Here is a 25,893-nt window from a genome sequence, read left to right as displayed (position 1 = left end):
GACTAACAAAAACAGGTAAAATGGAAGTCTGTGTGTACTTTATGAGAGAAGATAACTAGATTGGACACCTGGAGAGCTGGGTGGAAGTTCTGATTCTGGCACTAGCCATGCAATTTAGGATAAATTCATTAATTTTGCCCTAAGGGCTTAACATTCTGTTAAAATTGAGTTAGCAATACCTGCCCTTGTCATTTAATGAGAGGTTGTGAAGACCAAGTAAAGCGATGTCTCAAAAGTGTGTTTTACATTGTAAAATGCATTACAAACGTGGATCATTAAATTTGTCACATATTTGAAAGAGAAAATAATTATTTTATGGTATCCTTGTTCTTTCTGAGTCTTTCATACATAGAGGGGAGGGAAAAAATTCACCGTAGTCCTGGTATTTTCATTTGGAAAATATAAAATAGGAAGAACAAGACTAGGAGTCTTAGGAAGTAAGAAAGAAATTAGCACATCTCTTCACTCTCCAGAATTACAGGCAATGCTACTCTTATGCCTGATTAACGGTAGCATTACAGATTCCAATCATAGTGCTCTGCCAGACTGAAAAAAAGAAAAGTACAATGAAAGACTGTAAGATGGAACTCTTGCCCTTTGCTCTTATAACTACTTAAGTTTGTAATTAATGTAACATTCAACTCAGAATGAAGAAGCAACTAGCAGCTCTGATATTTCACGATTTATGGTGATTAGTATGTTGCAGCCCCCTTAAGTCATCTCGGTGCACGTGATTTGTACTTCCTCTGTTGATTTTTTAACGTGCACTAGGCGCAAGATGACAATGAATGAGAAATAAGCATGGATTCTGCTCACAAAATGTATAACTAATGCAAAACAGAAGGCTGGCTCATGAAAAGATTTAAAATAAGAAATGTTTTCAATGAAAAGAGTGCAGAGTATGGTCTTTACCAGTCCAATTAAAACTCTGAATTCCTGCAAGATTCTTATTCACTGGCACATAGAATTGTGTCTTTACATCTCCAATCAATGGGTCTGGAATTACACACTCAAGAAGGTTTCATACAGAATTCACAGTGTTATCCTGAAGCTTTCTCTTTTTGTTGAAAGGATGATTTATTTCCATCTGGAATGGCAGACTTATACGAGGGGTGATATACAGGAAGAGTATAGGTTCCAGGTATTTCATTAGCTGAGCATTGATATTAATAGCTAACCCTTGCTGTCAGCTGCTTTTTATCTCGTTTACCCCATTCACTGTTTTACGATGAAATCCACACTTGGTAGGATCAAGGTAGAAAATGAAGCAGCAGGACTCTGAAGAAGCATTATCCAGGTACTAATTGCACTCCAGCAGAACCCTCATCTGCAATGATTAATGTGCTCTTAACAAAAGAAAGAAATGAGTCATCCTTGTATATGAAAGAGATTTGGCTAACACTGCAATTAATCTTTCCATTTACGGGAGAAAATTGTTTACTACAAGTTTTACTTGCCTAACAAATGCAGATGAATTATCCTAGATGTCAGCCAGAATAATTTCAAGCTATGGTCTTTCTGTGACTCAATATTGATTAACTTGATCTAATATTTTTTTGGTATGTTGGGTTTTTTTTTTTTTAATGTTCAATTACTAAGATGAAAAATGGAGCTTTATCATCATCACTGACATTAACAGAAAAACGACAAAAATTATTCTTATTCTAACTCACTATACATACTTCAAAAACACAGCTAGTTTAGTCATACGACAGAAAACAGGACAAAACAAAACAGAATATATTGTCTCCTGTGAGTCAAAAACAAAGAGAGTGAATGACGATGATGCTGAATGTGAAGAAAATCATGATCAATAATGTTAAAATAGTCATTCTTTCTAATTTCATTTCATTCACTTTAATTACTTTCTAATTCAAGTAATAGTATATATTGCAACATGAATCATAATATTCTAGGGGATATAAAGATCCATTGAAACTGTTTATGAAAATGAAACTGTGTGAGTCATCATTAAAGCAATTTATATGGGCTTCTTTTAACTGAATAATAACCTTACTTTTCCTATTAATTATAAATACTCCTTTAAATAATGTCTTTCTCTGGCACAGTGTACCATTCTCTGAATTACTTTCTTCAGGTGGAAAATGTTTTTTTAGCAGACAGTACATTAAACTGAACCAAGAGTGTTTTCAAAATGTGTTTAAAGCACAAATAAATGAACAATATTAGGAAAAATCTCATTTGAAGAAGTAGACTCTGAATTGTACTATATTTTGGGGGTTATGATTTAACTCAAAAACAATTTTTTTTTCTTTATAAAGTTTATCCTTAAAATTTGAAGTCATAATTTTAAAAAGCAAAGATGTCACTTTGAAGACTAAGGTATGTCTGAGCCAAGCCAAGGTATTTTCAATCACCTCATAGGCATGCGAAAGCTGAGCAATGAATAGGAAGACCAAAGAAGAATTGATGTTTTTGAATTATGATGTTGGTGAAAAATATTGACTATATTTTGGACTGCCAGAAGATAGAACAAATCTGCCTTGGAAGAAAAACAGCCAAAATGCTCCTTAGAACATGAATGGTGAGACTTTATCTCTCATAATTTGGACACGTTTCCAGGAGGGACCAGTCCTTGGAGAAGGACATCATGCTTGGTAAAGCAGAGGGTCAGCGAAAAGAGGAAGACCTTCAAGGAGATGGATTGATCCAGTGACTGCAATGATAGGCTCAAGTACAGCAATGATTGTGAGGCTGGCATAGGACCAAGCCGTGTTTCATTCTGTTGTACATAAGGTCTCTGTGAGATGGAACTATTTCGACAGCACCTAACAGTAACAACAATAATGTCAGTGAGCCTACTATTTATTAGTAACTTAATATTAGAAAATGTGACCTTCATTTATATTTTCTTATGCCTTCAAATCATTTTCATCATATCCATATAAACTGGATAACAATTTTATCAACTATAAAATGACTGAATTACTATGAAAGGACATGTCAAAAGTGAAATAGTAAGTTGTGGAAAATGCACAAGTTGAATTTAATATTTCATTCTTCCTATTTGGTGTATAATTTGAGTGAATTTGTTGCTCCATTAGTTTGTTCATTCATTCATTTGATCTTTCACTTATTCATTCAATATTTACAGGGCAATCATTTTATCTTAAGTATATTTAATCACCAGGGATAGACATATAAAGAACGTAAAAGAACTCCACAGGGAGTTCACTTTCTAGTTAAGCAGAAACTGTTATGAATTGAGTTGAATTCCCCCAAAATACATATTGTAGTTCCTAGCCTTTATATCAGTGTTCATAATTCTTTTTAGGAATGAATTTTCTTTGTCATATCAAGAGGCCATATCAGTATAGAGTGTGTTTTAAGCCAATCACCTTTGAGATATAAAAAGAGCAGCTTAGGCATGGAGAAGCAAGAAGAGATGGGGTAATACAAATGTCTTACTACACAAAGATCACCAGGGAACCAAGGAACAAGGACCTTCTCCCAAAGCTGAGAGAGAGAGAGAAAGCCTTCCCCTAGAGTCAGTGCCCTGAATTCGGATTTTGAGCCTCCTAAATTGTGAGAAAATAAACTTCTGTTTGTTAAAGCAACCCACTTGTGTTATTTCTGTTATAACAGCACTAGATAACTAAGACATTTGGGTAAACAAATACTAACAATTTAACAAATAGTTAAAAGGATAATGATGAGTGTTAAGATAAAGTTAAGCTTTGTGATATTTAGTCTTTGGTCTGATGCTTGTAGATGTGTGGAGGAGGTCTTGAATGATGTGGTTGAAGTCAGTTCCAAGTAGACAGAGTGGCATATGCAAAGGGTTGAAAGTTGGAGAGAGTAGAATGTTGGCAAGTGTCGTAGTTATCTAGTGCTGCTGTAACAGAAACACCACAAGGGGATGGCTTTAGCAGAGACATTTATTATCCCACAGTCTGGGAGACTAGAAGTTTGTATTCAGGGTGCCAGTTTCAGGGGAAGGCTCTCTTTCTCTCTGTCAGCTTTGGTGGGAAGGTCCTTGTCATCAATCTTCCCCTGATCTAGGAGCTTCTCAGTGCAGGAACCCTGAGTCCAAAGGATGTGCTCTGCTCCCAACACTGCTTGCTTGGTGGTATGAAGTTCTCCTGTCTCTCTGCTAGCTTCTCTCTTTTATATCTCGAAAAAGGGACTGACTTAAGACACAAGTTAATCTTGTATATTGAGTCCTGCCTCAGTAATAAAACTGCCTCTGATCCTGCCTCATTAACATCACAGAGGTAAGATTTACAACACATAAGAAAATCACTTTCTTAAGCTGAGAGAACTGAGGAAAAAATTCAGGCCTTGAGTTGCAATAGTGAAGGATTCTATGGGGAAAATATTAAATGACCCAGGAAGCATCAAAAGAAGATGGAAGGAATACACAGAGTCATTATACCAAAAAGAATTAGTCGATGTTCAAACATTTCGAGAGGTAGCATATGATCAGGAACGATGGTACTAAAGGAAGAAGTCCAAGCTGCTCTGAATGTATTGGCGAAAAACAAACTGTAAGAATTAACGGAATATCAATTGAGATGTTCTAACAAACGTATGCAGTAGTGGAGGTGCTCACTTGATATGCCAAGAAATGCGGAAGATAACTTCCTGGCCAACTGACTGGAGGAGATCCATATTTATGCCTATCCCCAAGAAAGGTGATCCTAGCAAATGGAGAAATTATAGAACAATATCATTAATATCACACGCAAACAAAATTTTGCTGAAGATCATTCAAAAACGGCTGTAGCAGTATATCAACAGGAAACTGTAAAAAATTCAGGCTGGTTTCAGAAGAGGATGTGGAACCAGGGATATCATTGCTGATGTCAGATAGATTCTGGCTGAAAGCAGAGAATACCAGAAGAATGTTTACCTGTGTTTTATTGACTATGCAAAGGCATTCGACTGTGTGAATCACAACAAATTATGGATAACATTGCGAAGAATGGGAATTCCAGAACACCTAATTGTGCTCATGAGGAACGTTTACACAGATCAAGAGGCAGGTGTTCAAATAGAACAAGGATACTGGTTGGTTTAAAGTCAGGAAAGGTATGCGTCAGGATTGTATTCTTTCGCCATTCTTATTCAATTTATCTGCTGAGCAAATAATCTGAGAAGCTGGACTATGTGAAGAAGAACGGGGCATCAGGATTGGAGGAAGACTCATTAACAACCTGCGTTATGCAGATGACACAACCTTGCTTGCCGAAAGTGAAGAAGACTTGAAGCACTTACTGATGAAGATCAAAGACCACAGCTTTCAGTATGGATTACACCTCAGCATAAAGAAAACAAAAATCCTCACAACTGTACCAATAAGCAACATCATGATAAATGAAGAAAAGATTTAAGTTGTCAAGGATTTCATTTTACTTGGATCCACAATCAATAGCCATGGAACCTGCAGTCAAGAAATCAAAAGACACATTGCATTGCGTAAATCTGCTGCAAAGGACCTCTTTAAAGTGTTGGAAAACAAAGATGTCACCCTGACGACTAAGGTGCTCCTGACCCAAGCCATGATATTTTCAATTGCATCATGTGCATGTGAAAGCTGGACAATGAATAAGGAAGACCAAAGAAGAATGATACCTTAGGATTGTGTTGGTGAAGAATATTGAATATACCATGGACTGCCAAAAACATGAACAAATTTGTCTTGGAGGAAGTACACCTAGAATGCTGCTTAGAAACAAGGATGATAAGACTGTCTTACATACTTTGGACACGTTGTCAGGAGAGATCAGTCCCTGGTGAAGGACATCATGCTTGGCAGAATGCAGGGTCAGCAGAAAAGAGAATGACCCTCACCGAAGTGGATTGACACGGTGGCTACAACAACGAGCTCAAGCATAACAACGATTGCAAAGATGGTGCAGGACCGAATAGTATTTCGTTCTGTTGTACATAGGGTCTCTATGAGTCAGAACCGACTTGACTGAACCTAACAACAACAACCCTAACAGGAAAATCACATCAGATGACAAAATTGGGAACAATCACACAATACTGGGAATCATGGCCTAGCCAAGTTGACCATATTCTGGGGGAACACAATTCAATCCATAATAATATGCTTTAAGAAACTTTACCTAACTGAAGCATAAAAGACATGTAAGAAAGCAGGGAAATACGAAGCTCAAGTGCCCTGCACCAATATTAGTCAATATTAGTCAATCAATCCAGTTCATTTCCTTCAAGAAAGTTAATCCACTTTGACTCTCATCCCTGTTTTCAGTGCTCAGCAAAATCTCTAAGAGTCATGTGCCACTGTCGTCCTTATATTGGTCTGTAGTCTATTTTTTTGTTGTTGTTCCAAATGTCAAGCTACATTTTACTAGAGTATATATTTTCCGACGAGGTATATATAGGACGAGCCATTTTATAACTAATAATGCTACTGAAGGAAATGTCTTTATAAACTAAAATAAATTCCCAGATAATCTCCCATTTATTTCAAGCTGTATCTCAGACTAAAAAAAAAAAAAACCCATTGCTGTCTAGTCGATTCTGACTCATAGCGACTCTATAGGACTGAGTATCTCAGACTAGATAACTCTAAAAATGACTGGACATACAAACAAGCAAAAACCCAAATAGACATCAATATATTTGACCTGTCTTTGGAATTAATTGTATTGAAATTTCTTTCCTTAGTTCCTCCTTCACTTCTTTCCTCCCTCCTGCCCTCCCTCTCACCTTCCTTTCTTGCTCTTTATTTTACTTTTTTTGTATTTTAATAGATAAAAATTCATTGTTATTATTAAAAAATAGAAATTATAAAAAGTTTTATGTTGAACAATATCCTCCTACCTTTGTGTTGATTTTCTTTTTCTTGACCCAGCATTAACCCTTTTCATATCCTCTTGAATTGAAGGATTATCAATTTATTTTATATTTTATATCTACAACTTTTAAAATATCCTATTTTTCTTCATCTCATTACTTTTACTGTAACTTGGCTCTTCCTAAAGATACAAGTTCTTTTATGTTTCTTCCAAGTGATAGCTATTTTTCTTTTGTTTTGTACCTTTTAATTATTTCGCTTCATTATCAATCTCTATTTTTATTTTATCTTGGGTTTAATGAATGTTATGGGTGTTTCTCATTGGGTAAAAAAAAAAAAAGGTAATCTTGGAACCTGACCTACCCAGCATTTAACAGTTCTTGTCTGATTCATGAAACCATTGATTCTGGTGTGTACAGAGCCTTACATACAGGATTCGGCTGAAGCTAACTTTGTAAACACAAATGAGTAGCCTAATTGGTGACTCACAATCCCAAATGGGTCCATTTATGCCATATTCCATTTCTTCTTTATCCTATAGCTAATGGCTTCACAGGAAGTTCCCTGTAGCTCACTGGCTGGTTTACAGATAGTTTTTCTTTATATGTTCTCACAAACTGGATCTGGACTCATATGGCATTACAGCCCTACTTTGAAAGGTTCTGGAGAAGAAAAATCCTGCTCTAGCTGGTAAAATATTAAGAGTTGTATCTCATAATCCACTTTGCCTAGTTGGAGAGATCTGCCAGAGTTAAAGGTCTACACTGATTGATGGGTAGAGGCTAGTAGATTGGTTAGGTATATAAAAACTTGGAAGAATCGAGATTATAGGGTTGATGATAAGAGGTGAATGAAGAACTTTTCATTATAGACTCAGATTGATAACATATGTGTTTTAAGTGAATGCTCATCAAATGATATCCACTGCAAGAAGCCTCTCAAAAATCAGGTGACAAAATACTCTACCCTGTTAATCAGCCTTTGCTCCAACTACCACACTGAGTGCATAATAGGGAGCTCATGATATCATTTATTTTCATCAACAAGGCTGAATTAGCTACCACAACAACTTGATATTCACTGGGAGCTAGATATCAGCAATCCAGAGCCTTTCACATGGTACTGTATTTTGAGGGGACCAATATGTCTCCCAATGACAGGTTGATTATATCAAATGTCTTCCACCATGAAGTGGATTGTTATTTTCCCTTACTAGTACAGGGATTTATTAAGGTCATGAGTTTGTGTTTCTTGTCCACCATTCTGCTGCCATTTGTATCCTTACTGAATCCTTATTCATTCATATATCTGATGTGATATTTCTTTGATGAATAAACTATTTTTTCTAGCAAGAAAAGAAAGAAAATAAACTGATGCTTATAAGCTTATTAGTTTTACCTTAGCTCCTATCACTAGAGGCAGATACCTTAAGGAATAGTGGAAATATTCTATTGAAAACACAGTTAAGGTGCTATAAGGGATTTGGTTTGGAATGTGGTATAGGCGCTGAACTAGTAATTAATATATATAGTGTTGTTTCTCCCAGAGTTAGAAATATGGACCAAGGAATAAATTGTTAGAAGTTAAAAGTTGTAGCTTCCAATTACAATTGCTGGCTGCATCGTAAAATATTGATTTCCATACACATGATTTTTGAAGCTCTGCTGTTTTGGAGATATTACTCTAGTATAAAAAATAAATATCTCAGTGAATTCAAAACATGTTTCTATTAAATTTAGAACTGTGACTGCTAAATAGCCATCTTGGACTTCTTATGTCACTAACAGACAAAAGAGAGATTTATCTTGCTGTGTAGAATGTTTGTTTCTAATTAACAAACAGCAGTACTATTACTGTTTAAAGATGTAAACATGGAAGATCTAAGACACTCCAAGAAATTCCATGCCCAGTGTTTAACCCTTTCATGAATGATTTTTTTTTTTTTCTTTTAAGAACAATGACGAATCTGCGAAACATCTCCCAACATGGATGAGTCTGGAGTGCATTGTGCTGAGTGAAATAAGTCAGTCACAAAAGGACAATTACTGTATGAGATCACTATTATAAAAACTCATAAAAATGTTTACACACTGAAAGAAACAATGGTTGATGGTCACTAGGGAGAGGAGGGGTGGGGAGGGGAAAACACTAACTAGACAATAGATAAGTGGTAACTTGGGTGAAGGGTTGGACAGTACACAATAATGAGGAAGTCAGCATAACTCGACCAAGGCAAGGTCGTGGAAGATTCAGAGACACATTTGAACTCCCTGAGGGACAGAATTTCTGGGCTGAGGGCTGGGAACCGTGGCCATCTAGCTCAGCAGGTATAACATAGTTCATACTTTTGTGAGTAGTTTCTGGAGTCTTAAAAGCTTGTGAGCAGCCATCTAAGATACTTCACTGGTCCCATCCCATCTGGAGCAAGGGAGGATGAAGGAAAACAAAGACACAAGGGAAAGATTAGTCTGTATGACTAGTGGACCACAACTACCACAGCCTCCACCAGACTGGGTCTAAAGCAACTACATCGTGCCCTATCACCATCACCATCTGCTCTGACAGGGATCATGATAAAGGGTCCCGGACAAGCTGGGGAAAAATGTAGAACAACATTCTAACTCACAAAAAAGACCAGACTTTCTTCTCTGACAGGTACTGGAGAAACTCCGAGACTATGGCCCCCAGACACCATTTTAACTCAGTACTGAAGTCACTCCTTAGATTCACCCTTCAGTCACAGATTAGACAAGCCCATAAAACAAAACAAGACTAAATGGGCATACCAGCACAGGGGCAAAGAAGAGAAAACAGGAGGGGACAGAAAAGTTGGTAAAGGGAAAAACAAGGTCTAGAAGGGGGGAGTGCTGATATGTTGTGGGGTTAGCAACCAATGTAAAAATATAATATGTGTATTAATTGTCTAATGAAAAACTAATTTGCTAAGCTAAGACAGAGTCTTGTTCTTTCTAATGATGTTGAGCTTTTCCATCAGGTCTAGCGATTTGATTCCTTGTTTTCTACCTGGTGAGGTCCACATGTATAGTCACCATTTATGTTGTTGTAAAAATGTATTTGCATTGAATAAGTCATTGGTCTTAATTCCATCATGTGATCTTCGGCATTGTTTCTATCACCAAGGTGATATTTTCCAACTACAAATTCTTCTGTGTTTCCAACTTTTGCATCCCAATCACCAGTAATTACCAATACATCTTGACTGCATGTGAGATCAATTTCAAACTGCAGAAGTTGGTAAAAATCTTCATTTTCCTCTTTTGGGGCATTAGTGGTTGGTACATAAATTTGAATATTAGTCATATTAACTGGTCTTCATTGTAGGCATATGGATATTATTTTATCACTGACAATGCTATACTTCAGGATAGTTCATGAAATGAGAGAGGCTGAATGTGGAACAGATCATCAACTGCAAATGTGCAAGTTCAAGTTGAAGCTGAAGAAAATTAAAACAAGTCCAGCAGAACCTAAATACAAACTTGAGTATATCCCACCTGAATTTGGAGACCATATCAAGAATAGATTTGACGCATTGAACACTAATGAACAAAGACCAGACGAAATGTGGGATGACATTAAGGACATCATACCTGAAGAAAGCAAAAGGTCACTAAAAAGACAGGAAAAAAGTAAAAGACCAAAATGGATGTCAGAATAAACTCTGAAACTTGCTCTTGAATGTACAGTAGCTAAAGCGAGTGGAAAAAATGATAAACTAGAAGAGCTGAACAGAATATTTCAAAGGGTGGTTCAAGAAAACAAAGAACAGTACTATGATGAAGTGTGCAAATACCTGGAGTTAGAAAATCAAAAGGGAAGAACACACTCAGCATTTCCCAAGCTAAAAGAACTAAAGAAAAAAAATAAGCCTCGAGTTGCAATTTTGAAGAACTCTATGGGCAAAATATTGAATGACTCAAAAAGCATCAAAAGATGGAAGGAATACACAGGGTCACAATACCAAAAAGAATCGGTCAACATTCAACCATTTCAAGAGGTAGCTTATGATCAGGAGCTGATGGTATTGAAGGAAAAAGCCCAAGCTGCACTGAAGGTATTGGTGAAGAACAAGTGTCCAGGAATTAACGGAATACCAAATGAGATGTTTCAACAAATGAATTCAGCACTGAAGCTGTTCACTCATCTATGCCAAGGAATTTGGAAGGCAGCTACCTGGCCAACCAACTGGAAGAGATTCATATTCGTGGCCATTCCAAAGAAAGGTGCTCCAACAGAATGCAGAAATTATCAGGCAAATGCAAGTAAAATTTTGCTGAAGATAATTCAAAAATGTTTGCAGCATTACATTGGCAGGGAACTGCCAGAAATTCCAGCTGGATTCAGAAGAGGACAGAAAAAAAGGTATATCATTGCTGATGTCAGATAGATCTTGGCTGCAAGCAGACAATACCAGAAAGATGTTTACTTGTGTTTTATTGACTTTGCAAAGGCATTGGACTATGTGGATCGTAACAAACTATGGATAACATTTGTAAGAATGAAGTTTCCAGAACACTTAATTGTGCTCATGAGGAACCTGTACATAGACTAAGAGGTAGGCTTTTGAACAGAACAAGGGTATACTGCATGGTTTAAAAATCAGGAAAGGTATCTCTCAGGGTTGTATCCTTTCACCATACTTATTTAATCTGTATGCTGAGCAAATAATCTGAGAAGCTGGACTATATGAAAAAGAACATAGGATTGGAGGAAGATTCATTAACAACCTACTAAAGGCAAAGAGAACTTGAATCACTTACTGATGAAGATCTAGGACTACAGCTTTCAGTATGGATTGTACCTCAACATGAAGAAAACAAAAATTCTAACAACTGGACCAGTAAGCAACATCATGTAAATATTGAAGGTGCCAAGGATTTCATTCTACTTGGATCCACAATTAACGTCCATGGAAGCAAGAGTCAAGAAATCAACATGCATTTCAATGGGCAAATCTGCTGCAAAAGACCTCTTTGAAGTGTTAAAAATCAAAGATGTCACTTTGAGGACTAAGGTCTGCTTTACCCAAGCCATGATATTTTCAATCTTGGCATATGCATGAGAAAGCTGGGCTATGAATAAGGAAGACCGAAGAAGAATTAACACCTTTTAATTATGGTGTTGGTGAAGAATATTGAACATACCAAGGACTGCCTGAAGAAAGAGCAAATCTGGCTTGGGAGAAGTATAGAGTGTTCCTTGTAAGTGAGGATAGTGAGACTTTGCCTCATGTACTTTGGGCATGTTATCAGGAGGATCCAGGCCCTGGAGAGGGACATCATGCTTGGTAAAGTAGAGGGTCTGCAAAAAGGATGAAGAGCCTCAATGAGATGAGTTGACACAGTGAATGCAACAGCGGGCTGTAGCATAGCAACAATGGTGAGGATGACACAGGACTGGGCAGAGTTTAGTTGTGTTGTACACGGGGTCACTATGAGTTAGAACAGACCGAATTACACCTAACAATAACAACAAGATGGAGTCCGGGCTTAGATCTGGGCCAATCATTCTGATATGAGTTAGACACCTCAATTTTAAAACTCTTAAGCACAGTTGAGTTGATCCCAACTCCTAGTGACCCTATAGGACAGAGTAAAACTCCACAAGGTTTCCAAAGCTGTAATTTTTACTGAAGTTGACTGCCACATCTTTCTCCCATGAAGAAAATGATGGGCTCAAAGTTCCAAACCTTTCAGTTAGCAGCCAAACAGTTTAAAAATGCTGCAAGTGCTCCTTGTCCTAACTAATAGTTTAGGTGATTTAAATGATGACTTTAAAAAGTGAAAGGGATAACCGATTGATCCCATAACATTTGTAGTAAAGGAGAATGCAGAAAACCAAAGGCACAAGGAAAGTATTACTCTAAAGGACTAATGGACCACATGAATCACAGCTTCCACCAGACTGAGCCCAACTACCACCACAAACTGGAATAATAATAGAGGGTCCTGAGCAGAGTGGGAGAAAAATGTAGAACAAAATTCAAGTTCACAAAAAAAGATCAGACTTGAGGTGGGGCCAAGATGCCGGACTAGGTAGACGCTACCCCGGATCCCTCTTGCAACAAAGACTCAGAAAAACAAGTGAATCAATCACATACATAACAATCTACGAACCCTGAACAACAAACACAGATTTAGAGACGGAAAACGAACAAATACGGGGAAGCAGTGACTGTTTTCAGAGCCTGGAGCCAGCGTCCCAGTCAGGTAACCTTGGCGCCGGGCATCTGGGCCCAGAGGAGCTGAACTCATAAATCTTGTGACGGTGCAAACAAGGGGCACAGCACTACCCCCCTGAACTGAACCCGGGAGGGGGCCCAGCCGGTCCGCGCGGGCAGCATGGCGACGCAGCTGCTGGGAGAACTCCCCGGGAGACAGCGACTAGTTTTGGAACCGGGAGTGCTGCGTCCCAGGCGGGGAACCCTGGCGCTGGGTATTTGACTGGGTGCTGTCACGGTGCAAGCATGCGGCACAGCCCTACTCCCCTAACTAATCCCAGAGGGGGCCCAGGAGGTCCATGGCGGCGACGCGGCGGTGCCACTGGAGGGACGAGAAATCCCCGGGAGGCAGCATCTGATTTTGGAGCCGGGAGTAAAGCATCCCAGCAGGGGAACCTTGACACTAGGATTTGGACTGGCAGCGGAGGATCTGACCGCGGCTTCAGTGGGCCAGACCCCCGGGGGCAATCTCCACACAGCCAACACACAGAGGTGACACGGCCTGCGGGAATCTCAGATATAATAGTCATTCCAAGCAAGACAAGCAACTCTGGCTATATTCCGAGGTGCTACTCTCCTACCTCTCTGATCCCTCCCCCAACCTCCCCAGTCGGCTTCATTAACATTGGAATTTCCTGAGCCAGAGGTAGAACAGCTCTGGCTCAGCGGCAGCTTTTTTCCCCCCCCCCTTTTGTTTATTTTTCTTTTGGTCTTTTCCTAACCCACTCTTCTGGCCTGAGAGAAGGAACCACAAAAATTTCAGGGACCAAAAATCCATCCCTAATTGGACTAAAAACACAGAACCAGCTACAGCCAAGCATATATGATCCAAATCTCGGACTTTCATCCTTACAGAGAACAAGGTGGCGGTTATAATCCAAAGGCAGTTCTAATAGGGATCTGACTGCATTTTTTTTTTTAGTGGAATTTCTGGAAAAACAAGTTTCCCAGTGATGGCTCGGAGACAGCAGTCGATATCAAACCACATAAAGAAGCAGACCATGACAGCTTCTACAACCCCCCAAACAAAGGCATCAAAATCTTTCCCAAATGAAGATACAATCCTGGAATTATCAGATACAGAATATAAAAAACTAATTTACAGAATGCTTCAAGACATCAGAAACGAAATAAGGCAAACTGCAGAAAAAGCCAAGGAACACACTGATAAAACAGTTGAAGAACTCAAAAAGATTATTCAAGAACATAGTGGAAAAATTAATAAGTTGCAAGAATCCAGAGACAGCATTCAGAAATCCAAAAGATTAACAATAAAATTACAGAATTAGGCAACGCAATAGAAAGTCAGAGGAACAGACTCGAGCAATTAGAATGTAGACTGGGAAATCTGGAGGACCAGGGAATTAACACCAACATAGCTGAAAAAAGAACAGATAAAAGAGTTAAAAAAAATGAAACCCTAAGAATCATGTGGGACCCTATCAAGAAGGATAACTTGCGTGTGATTGAAGTCCCAGAACAGGGAGGGAGGACAGAAAACACAGAGAAAATAGTTGAAGATCTCCTGACAGAAAACTTCCCTGACATCATGAAAGACGAAAGGATATCTATCCAAAATGCTCATCGAACCCCATTTAAGATTGATCCAAAAAGAAAAACACCAAGACATATTATCATCAAACTTGTCAAAACCAAAGATAAAGAGAAAATTTTAAAAGCAGCCAGGGATAAAAGAAAGATCTCCTACAAGGGAGAATCAATAAGAATAAGTTCAGACTACTCAGCAGAAACCATGCAGGCAAGAAGGGAATGGGATGACATACACAGAACACTGAAGGAGAAAAACTGCCAGCCAAGGATCATATATCCAGCAAAACTCTCTCTGAAATATGAAGGCAAAATTGAGATATTTACAGATAAACACAAGTTTAGAGAATTTGCAAAAACCAAACCAAAGCTACAAGAAATACTAAAGGATATTGTTTGGTCAGAAAACCAATAATATCAGATACCAGTACAACACAAGGTCACAAAACAAAACACCCTGATATCAACTCAAATAGGGAAATCACAAAAACAAATTAAGATTAATTAAAAAAAATGCTCATAACAGGGAATCACTGAAATCAAAATGTAAAAGATCACAATAATCAAAAAGAGGGACTAAATACGGGTGGCATAGAACTGCCATATAGAGAGTGATACAAGGCGATATAGAACATTACAAGTTACGTTTTTACTTAGAAAAATAGGCGTAAATATTAAGGTAACCACAAAGAGGTATAACAACTCCATAACTCAAGATAAAAACCAAGAAAAACGTAACAACTTAACAAAGATAAAGTCAAACACTACGAAAATGAGATCTCGCAATTTACTAAGAAAAACGTCTCAGCACAAAAAAGTATGTGGAAAGGGGGGGCCAAGATGGCGGACTAGGTGGACGCTACCGCGGATCCCTCTTGCAACAAAAACTCGGAAAAACAAGGGAATCGATCACATACATAACAATCTACGAACTCTGAACAACAAGCACAGACTTAGAGACGGAAAACGAACAAATACGGGCAGACAGCGACTGTTTTCAGAACTAGGAGCCAGCGCACCAGGCAGGTGACCTTTGGAGCTCGATCTGGGGCAGAGCCCAGGGGGGCAGACGGCACAGAAAGGGGGCCCACCCCTTCCCCCCCGAACCCATCCCGGGAGGAAGTCTAGCAGGTTGGCGCGGGCAGAGTAGGGGCGCAGCCGGAGGGAGAAGCACCCGGGAGGCAGTGACTGATCTGGGAGGGGGGAGAACAGCGTCCCAGCTGGGGTGCCGTCCTGCCGGGAGTTAGGTGAGAAGCCGACGGGGCGCGAGCGGGGGGGGGTCAACTATATTTCCCTAAAGTGACCCCAGGGCGGGGCCCACAAGTTCGTGCGGGAGGACGCACACCCAGTCCACGCGTGTGGCACGGCACACCAGAGGGAGAAATCCCCGGAAGTGTCTGGTCTCAAAACAGGGAAAGCAGCATCCCAGACGGGGAGCCATTCCGCTGGGATCTGGGCGCGCGTGCGCGCGCGCGCGGGCGGGGCATGAGCGCGGGGTCCATTTTTATTACCCTGAATTGACCCAGGGGGCGGGACCACCTGGTCGTGCGAGTGACGCCCTCCCAGTTTGCGCGAGAGGTGTGGCACACCGGAAGGAGAAGTCCCCGGGAGGAACTGATTGGTCCCGAAGTGCAGAAAGTAGCGTCCCAGACGGGGTGCCGTCCTGCCGGGGCTTGGGCGCACGCACGAGAGGGGCATGAGCGCGGAGTCCATTTTTATTGCCCTGAATTGACCCAGGGGGCGGGCCCACCTGGCCGTGCAGGTGACGCCAAACCAGTTCGCGGGAGAGGTGTGGCGCTCCGGAAGGAGAAGTCCCGGGGAGGAAGTGACTGGTTCCCGAACAGGGAAAGCAGTGTCTCAACCCGAAAGTCATCCCGCTGGGATTTGGGCGCGCGCACAGACGGGGCGTGACCGCGGGACCTAATTATAATCGCCTGAATAGACCCTGGGGGCGGGCCCACCCGTTCGTGCGGGAAACGCCCACCCAGTGCCCACGAGCGGTGCCGCGCACCGGAGGAAGTCCCCAGGAGGAAGTGACTGGTTTCCGAGCAAGGAAAGCAGTGTTCTAACCAGGGACCCGTCCAGCCCAGATTTTGGCGAACGGGGGCGGAGCATGAACGTGGTGTTCAGCTCTATATTCTGTGGTGCTACACTCCTAGCTCTCAGATCCCTCCCCCACCCTCCCCAGGCGACCCCATTAACATCCGAATACCCGGAGCCAGAGAGAGAATTCAGATAGGGATCTGACTGCATTTTTTTTTAGCTGACTACTTGGAAAATCTAGTTTCCCAGTGATGGCTCGGAGACAGCAGTCCATATCAAACCACATAAAGAAACAGACCATGACAGCTTCTACAACCCCCCAAACAAAAGAATCAAAATCTTTCCCAAATGAAGATACGATCCTGGAATTATCAGATACAGAATATAAAAAACTAATTTACAGAATGCTTAAAGATATCACAAATGAAATTAGGATAAATGCAGAAAAAGCCAAGGAACACACTGATAAAACTGTTGAAGAACTCAAAAAGATTATTCAAGAACATACTGGAAAAATTAACAAGTTGCAAGAATCCATAGAGAGACAGCATGTAGAAATCCAAAAGATTAACAATAAAATTACAGAATTTGACAACGCAATAGAAAGTCAGAGGAGCAGACTCGAGCAATTAGAATGTAGACTGGGACTTCTGGAGGACCAGGGAAACAACACCAACATAGCTGAAAAAAAATCAGATAAAAGAATTAAAAAAAATGAAGAAACCCTAAGAATCATGTGGGACTCTATCAAGAAGGATAACTTGCGAGTGATTGGAGTCCCAGAACAGGGAGGGGGGACAGAAAACACAGAGAAAATAGTTGAAGAACTCCTGACACAAAACTTCCCTGACATCATGAAAGAAGAAAGGATATCTATCCAAGATGCTCATCGAACCCCATTTAAGATTGATTCAAAAAGAAAAACACCAAGACATATCATCATCAAACTTGCCAAAACCAAAGACAAACAGAAAATTTTAAAAGCAGCCAGGGAGAAAAGAAAGGTTTCCTTCAAGGGAGAATCAATAAGAATAAGTTCAGACTACTCAGCAGAAACCATGCAGGCAAGAAGGGAATGGGACGACATATACAGAGCACTAAACGAGAAAAACTGCCAACCAAGGATCATATATCCAGCAAAACTCTCTCTGAAATATGAAGGAGAAAATAAGATATTTACAGATAAACACAAGTTTAGAGAATTTGCAAAAACTAAACCAAGACTGCAAGAAATGCTAAAGGAGATTGTTTGGCCGGATGACCAATAATATCAGGTACCAGCACAATACAAGGTCACAAAACAGAACGTCCTGATATCAACGCAACTCAAACAGGGAAAGCACAAAAACAAACAAATTAAGACTAATTCTAAAAAATAAATAAATAAACAAAATAATACACACAACAGGAAATCATGGAAATCAATAGATAAACGATCAAAATAATCAAAAAGAGGGACTAAATATAGGAGGCATTGAACTGCCAGATGGAGAGTGATACAAGGCAAAATAGAAGGATACAAGTTAGGTTTTTACTTAGAAAAATAGGGGTAAATAAAAAGGTAACCACAAAAAGGAATATCAATTCCATAACTCAAGAAAAAAGCCAAGAAAAACGTAACGACTCAATAAACACAAAGTTAAACATTATGAAAATGAGGATCTCACAAGCTACTAAGAAAAACGTCTCAGCACAAAAAAGCATGTGGAAAAATGAAATGGCCAACAACACACATGAAAAGGCATCAAAATGACAGCACTAAAAACTTACTTATCTATAATTACGCTGAATGTAAATGGACTAAATGTACCAATAAAGAGACAGAGAGTCACGGACTGGATAAAAAAACACGATCCATCTATATGCTGCCTACAAGAGACACACCTTAGACTTAGAGACACAAACAAACTAAAACTCAAAGGATGGAAAAAAATATATCAAGCAAACAATAAGCAAAAAAGAAGAGGAGTAGCAATATTAATTTCTGACAAAATAGACTTTAGACTTAAATCCACCACAAAGGATAAAGAAGGACACTATATAATGATAAAAGGGACAATTGATCAGGAAGACATAACCATATTAAATATTTACGCACCTAATGACAGGACTGCAAGATACATAAATCAAATTTTAACAGAATTGAAAAGTGAGATAGACACCTCCACATATATAGTAGGAGACTTCAACACACCACTTTCGGAGAAGGACAGGACATCCAGTAAGAAGCTCAATAGAGACACGGAAGACCTACTTACAACAATCAACCAACTTGACCTCATTGACTTATACAGAACTCTCCACCCAAATGCTGCAAAGTGTACTTTTTTTTCTAGCGCACATGGAACATTGTCTAGAATAGACCACATATTAGGGCATAAAACAAATCTTTCCAGAATCCAAAACATCGAAATATTACAAAGCATCTTCTCAGACCACAAGGCAATGAAGCTAGAAATCAATAACAGAAAAACTAGGGAAAAGAAATCAAATAATTGGAAAATGAACAATACCCTCCTGAAAAAAGACTGGGTTATAGAAGACATCAAGGAGGGAATAAGGAAATTCTTAGAAAGCAACGAGAATGAAAATACTTCCTATCAAAACCTCTGGGACACAGCAAAAGCAGTGCTCAGAGGCCAATTTATATCGATAAATGCACACATACAAAAAGAAGAAAGAGCCAAAAGCAGAGAACTGTCCCTACAACTTGAACAAATAGAAAGTGAGCAACAAAAGAATCCATCAGGCACCAGAAGAAAACAAATAATAAACATTAGAGCTGAACTAAATGAATTAGAGAACAGAAAAACAATTGAAAGAATTAACAAAGCCAAAAGCTGGTTCTTTGAAAAAATTAACAAAATTGATAAACCATTGGCTAGACTGACTAAAGAAAACAGGAAAGGAAACAAATAACCCGAATAAGAAACGAGAAGGACCACATCACAACAGAACCAAATGAAATCAAAAGAATCATATCAGATTACTACATAAAATTGTACTCTAACAAATTTGAAAACCTAGAAGAAATGGATAAATTCTTGGAACAATACTACTTACCTAAACTAACACATTCAGAAGTAGAACAACTAAATAGACCCATAACAAAAAAAGAGATTGAAACGGTAATCAAAAAACTCCCAACAAAAAAAAGTCCTGGCCCAGATGGCTTCACTGCAGAGTTCTACCAAACCTTCAGAGAAGACTTAACACCATTACTATTGAAGGTATTTCAAAGTATAGAAAAAGACGGAATACTACCCAACTCATTCTATGAAGCTACCATCTCCCTGATACCAAAACCAGGTAAAGACATTACAAAAAAAGAAAATTTTAGACCTATATCCCTCATGAACATTGATGCAAAAATCCTTAACAAAATTCTAGCCAATAGAATCCAACAACACATCAAAAAAATAATTCACCCTGATCAAGTGGGATTTATACCAGGTATGCAAGGCTGGTTTAATATCAGAAAAACCATTAATGTAATCCATCACATAAATAAAACAAAAGACAAAAACCACATGATCTTATCAATTGATGCAGAAAAGGCATTTGACAAAGTCCAACACCCATTTATGATAAAAACTCTCACCAAAATAGGAATTGAAGGAAAATTCCTCAACATAATAAAGGGCATATATGCAAAGCCAACGGCCAATATCACTCTAAATGGAGAGAACCTGAAAGCATTTCCCTTGAGAACGGGAACCAGACAAGGATGCCCTTTATCACCGCTCTTATTCAACATCGTACTTGAAGTCCTAGCCAGGGCAATTAGGCTAGACAAAGGAATAAAGGGTATCCAGATTGGTAAGGAGGAAGTAAAGCTATCACTATTTGCAGACGACATGATCGTATACATGGAAAACCCTAAGAAATCCTCCAGAAAACTACTGAAACTAATAGAAGAGTTTGGAAGAGTCTCAGGATATAAAATAAACATACAAAAATCACTTGGATTCCTCTACATCAACAAAAAGAACACCGAAGAGGAAATAACCAAATCAATACCATTCACAGTAGCCCCCAAGAAGATAAAATACTTAGGAATAAATCTTACCAAGGATGTAAAAGACCTATACAAAGAAAACTATAAAACTCTGCTACAAGAAATTCAAAAGGACACACTTAAATGGAAAAACATACCCTGCTCATGGATAGGAAGACTTAACATAGTAAAAATGTCTATTCTACCAAAAGCCATTTATACATACAACGCACTTCCAATCCAAATACCAATGTCATACTTTAAGGGAATAGAGAAACAAATCACTAATTTCATATGGAAAGGAAAGAACCCCCGGATAAGCAAAACATTACTGAAAAAGAAGAAGAAAGTGGGAGGCCTCACCCTACCTGATTTCAGAACCTATTATATAGCTACAGTGGTCAAAACAGCCTGGTACTGGTACAACAACAGGCACATAGACCAATGGAACAGAATTGAGAATCCAGATATAAATCCATCCATTTATGAGCAGCTGATATTTGACAAAGGACCAGTGTCAGTCAATTGGGGAAATAATAGTCTTTTTAACAAATGGTGCTAGCATACCTGGATATCCATTTGCAAAAGAATGAAACAGGACCCATACCTCACACCATGCACAAAAACTAACTCCAAGTGGATCAAAGACCTAAACATAAAGACTAAAACGATAAAAATCATGGAAGAAAAAATAGGATCTACCCTAGGAGCCCTAATACAGGGCATAAACAGAATACAAAACATTACCAAAAATGATGAAGAGAAACCAGATAACTGGGAGCTCCTAAAAAAATCAAACACCTATGCTCATCTAAAGACTTCACCAAAAGAGTAAAAAGACCACCTACAGACTGGGAAAGAATATTCAGCTATGACATCTCAGACCAGCGCCTGATCTCTAAAATCTACATGATTCTGTCAAAACTCAACCACAAAAAGACAAACAACCCAATCAAGAAGTGGGCAAAGGATATGAACACACATTTCACTAAGGAAGATATTCAGGCAGCCAACAGATACGTGAGAAAATGCTCTCGATCATTAGCCATTAGAGAAATGCAAATTAATACTACGATGAGATTCCATCTGACACCAACTAAAAAACTAGACTGGCATTAATTCAAAAAACACAAAATAATAAATGTTGGAGAGGCTGCGGAGAGACTGGAACTCTCATACACTGCTGGTGGGATTGTAAAATGGTACAACCACTTTGGAAATCCATCTGGCGTTATCTTAAACAGTTAGAAATAGAACTACCATACAACCCAGAAATCCCACTCCTCGGAATATACCCTAAAAATACAAGACCCTTCACACAAACAGATATATGCACACCCATGTTTATTGCAGCTCTGTTTACAATAGCAAAAAGCTGGAAGCAACCAAGATGTCCCTCAACGGACGCATGGGTAAATAAATTGTGGTATATTCACACAATGGAATACTACGCATCGATAAAGAACAGTGACGAATCTCTGAAACATTTCATAACATGGAGGAATCTGGAAGGCATTATGCTGAGCGAAATGAGTCAGTTGCAAAAGGACAAATATTGTATAAGACCACTATTATAAGATCTTGAGAAATAGAAAAAACGGAAAAGAACACATACTTTTGTGGTTACAAAGGGGGGAGGGAGGGAGGGAGGGAGGGAGAGGGCTTTTTATTGATCAATCTGTAGATGGGAACTGCTTTGGGTGAAGGGAAAGACAACACTCAAAACAAGGAAGGTCAGCCTAATTGGACAGGATTAAAAGTAAAGAGAAAAAAAAAAAAAAAAGTATGTGGAAAAATGAAATTGTCAACAACACACATAAAAAGGCATCAAAATGACAGCACTAAAAACTTAAAAAAAAACACTTATTTATCTATAATTACGCTGAATGTAAATGGACTAAATGCACCAAAAAAGAGACAGAGAGTCACGGACTGGATAAAGAAACACGATCCATCTATATGTTGCCTACAAGAGATACACCTTAGACTTAGAGACACAAACAAACTAAAACTCAAAGGATGGAAAAAAATATATCAAGCAAACAACAAGCAAAAAACAAGAGGAGTAGCAATATTAATTGCTGAGAAAATACACTTTAGACTTGAATCCACCACAAAGGATAAAGAAGGACACTACATAATGATAAAAGGAACAACTGATCAGGAAAACATAACCATATTAAATATTTATGCACCCAATGATAGGGCTGCAAGATACATAAATCAAATTTTAACAGAATTGAAAAGTAGGATAGACACCTCCACAATTATAGTAGGAGACTTCAACACACCACTTTTGGAGAAGGACAGGACACCCAGTAAGAAGCTCAATAGAGACACAGAAGACCTAATTACAATAATCAACCAACTTGACCTCATTGGCTTATATAGAACTCTCCACCCAACTGCTGCAAAGTATACTTTTTTTTCTAGCCCACATGGAACATTCTCTAGAATAGACCACATATTAGGTCATAAAACAAACCTTTCCAGAATCCAAAACATCAAAATATTACAAAGCATCTTCTCAGACCACAAGGCAATAAAACTAGAAATCAATAACAGAAAAACTAGGGAAAAGAAATCAAATAATTGGAAAATGAACAATACCCTCCTGAAAAAAGACTGGGTTATAGAAGACATCAAGGAGGGAATAAGGAAATTCATAGAATGCAACGAGAATGAAAATACTTCCTATCAAAACCTCTGGGACACAGCAAAAGCAGTGCTCAGAAGGCAATTTATATCGATAAATGCACACATACAAAAAGAAGAAAGAGCCAAAATCAGAGAACTGTCCCTACAACTTGAACAAATAGAAAGTGAGCAACAAAAGAATCCATCAGGCACCAGAAGAAAACAAATAATAAACATTAGAGCTGAACGAAATGAATCAGAGAACAGAAAAACAATTGAAAGAATTAACAAAGCCAAAAGCTGGTTCTTTGACAAAATTAACAAAATTGATAAACCATTGGCCAGACTAACTAAAGAAATACAGGAAAGGAAACAAATAACCCGAATAAGAAACGAGAAGGGCCACATCACAACAGACCCAACTGAAATGAAAAGAATCATATCAGATTATTACGAAAAATTGTACTCTAACAAATTTGCAAACCTAGAAGAAATGGATGAATTCCTGGAAAAACACTACCTACCTAAACTAACACAATCAGAACTAGAACAACTAAATAGACCCATAACAAAAAAAAGAGATTGAAACGGTAATCAAAAAACTCCCAACAAAAAAAAGCCCTGGCCCAGATGGCTTCACTGCAGAGTTCTACCAAACCTTCAGAGAAGACTTAACACCATTACTATTGAAGGTATTTCAAAGTATAGAAAAAGACGGAATACTACCCAACTCATTCTATGAAGCTACCATCTCCCTGATACCAAAACCAGGTAAAGACATTACAAAAAAAGAAAATTTTAGACCTATATCCCTCATGAACATAGATGCAAAAATCCTTAACAAAATTCTAGCCAATAGAATCCAACAACACATCAAAAAAATAATTCACCCTGATCAAGTGGGATTTATACCAGGTATGCAAGGCTGGTTTAATATCAGAAAAACCATTAATGTAATCCATCACATAAATAAAACAAAAGACAAAAACCACATGATCTTATCAATTGATGCAGAAAAGGCATTTGACAAAGTCCAACACCCATTTATGATAAAAACTCTCACCAAAATAGGAATTGAAGGAAAATTCCTCAACATAATAAAGGGCATATATGCAAAGCCAACGGCCAATATCACTCTAAATGGAGAGAACCTGAAAGCATTTCCCTTGAGAACGGGAACCAGACAAGGATGCCCTTTATCACCGCTCTTATTCAACATCGTACTTGAAGTCCTAGCCAGGGCAATTAGGCTAGACAAAGGAATAAAGGGTATCCAGATTGGTAAGGAGGAAGTAAAGCTATCACTATTTGCAGATGACATGATCGTATACATGGAAAACCCTAAGAAATCCTCCAGAAAACTACTGAAACTAATAGAAGAGTTTGGAAGAGTCTCAGGATATAAAATAAACATACAAAAATCACTTGGATTCCTCTACATCAACAAAAAGAACACCGAAGAGGAAATAACCAAATCAATACCATTCACAGTAGCCCCCAAGAAGATAAAATACTTAGGAATAAATCTTACCAAGGATGTAAAAGACCTATACAAAGAAAACTATAAAACTCTGCTACAAGAAATTCAAAAGGACACACTTAAATGGAAAAACATACCCTGCTCATGGATAGGAAGACTTAACATAGTAAAAATGTCTATTCTACCAAAAGCCATTTATACATACAACGCACTTCCAATCCAAATACCAATGTCATACTTTAAGGGAATAGAGAAACAAATCACTAATTTCATATGGAAAGGAAAGAACCCCCGGATAAGCAAAACATTACTGAAAAAGAAGAAGAAAGTGGGAGGCCTCACCCTACCTGATTTCAGAACCTATTATATAGCTACAGTGGTCAAAACAGCCTGGTACTGGTACAACAACAGGCACATAGACCAATGGAACAGAATTGAGAATCCAGATATAAATCCATCCATTTATGAGCAGCTGATATTTGACAAAGGACCAGTGTCAGTCAATTGGGGAAATAATAGTCTTTTTAACAAATGGTGCTAGCATACCTGGATATCCATTTGCAAAAGAATGAAACAGGACCCATACCTCACACCATGCACAAAAACTAACTCCAAGTGGATCAAAGACCTAAACATAAAGACTAAAACGATAAAAATCATGGAAGAAAAAATAGGATCTACCCTAGGAGCCCTAATACAGGGCATAAACAGAATACAAAACATTACCAAAAATGATGAAGAGAAACCAGATAACTGGGAGCTCCTAAAAAAATCAAACACCTATGCTCATCTAAAGACTTCACCAAAAGAGTAAAAAGACCACCTACAGACTGGGAAAGAATATTCAGCTATGACATCTCAGACCAGCGCCTGATCTCTAAAATCTACATGATTCTGTCAAAACTCAACCACAAAAAGACAAACAACCCAATCAAGAAGTGGGCAAAGGATATGAACACACATTTCACTAAGGAAGATATTCAGGCAGCCAACAGATACGTGAGAAAATGCTCTCGATCATTAGCCATTAGAGAAATGCAAATTAATACTACGATGAGATTCCATCTGACACCAACTAAAAAACTAGACTGGCATTAATTCAAAAAACACAAAATAATAAATGTTGGAGAGGCTGCGGAGAGACTGGAACTCTCATA

This window comes from Elephas maximus, chromosome 4 (assembly GCF_024166365.1).
Source record: "Elephas maximus indicus isolate mEleMax1 chromosome 4, mEleMax1 primary haplotype, whole genome shotgun sequence".
NCBI lineage: Eukaryota > Metazoa > Chordata > Mammalia > Proboscidea > Elephantidae > Elephas > Elephas maximus.
This window is presented reverse-complemented; position numbering follows the sequence as displayed.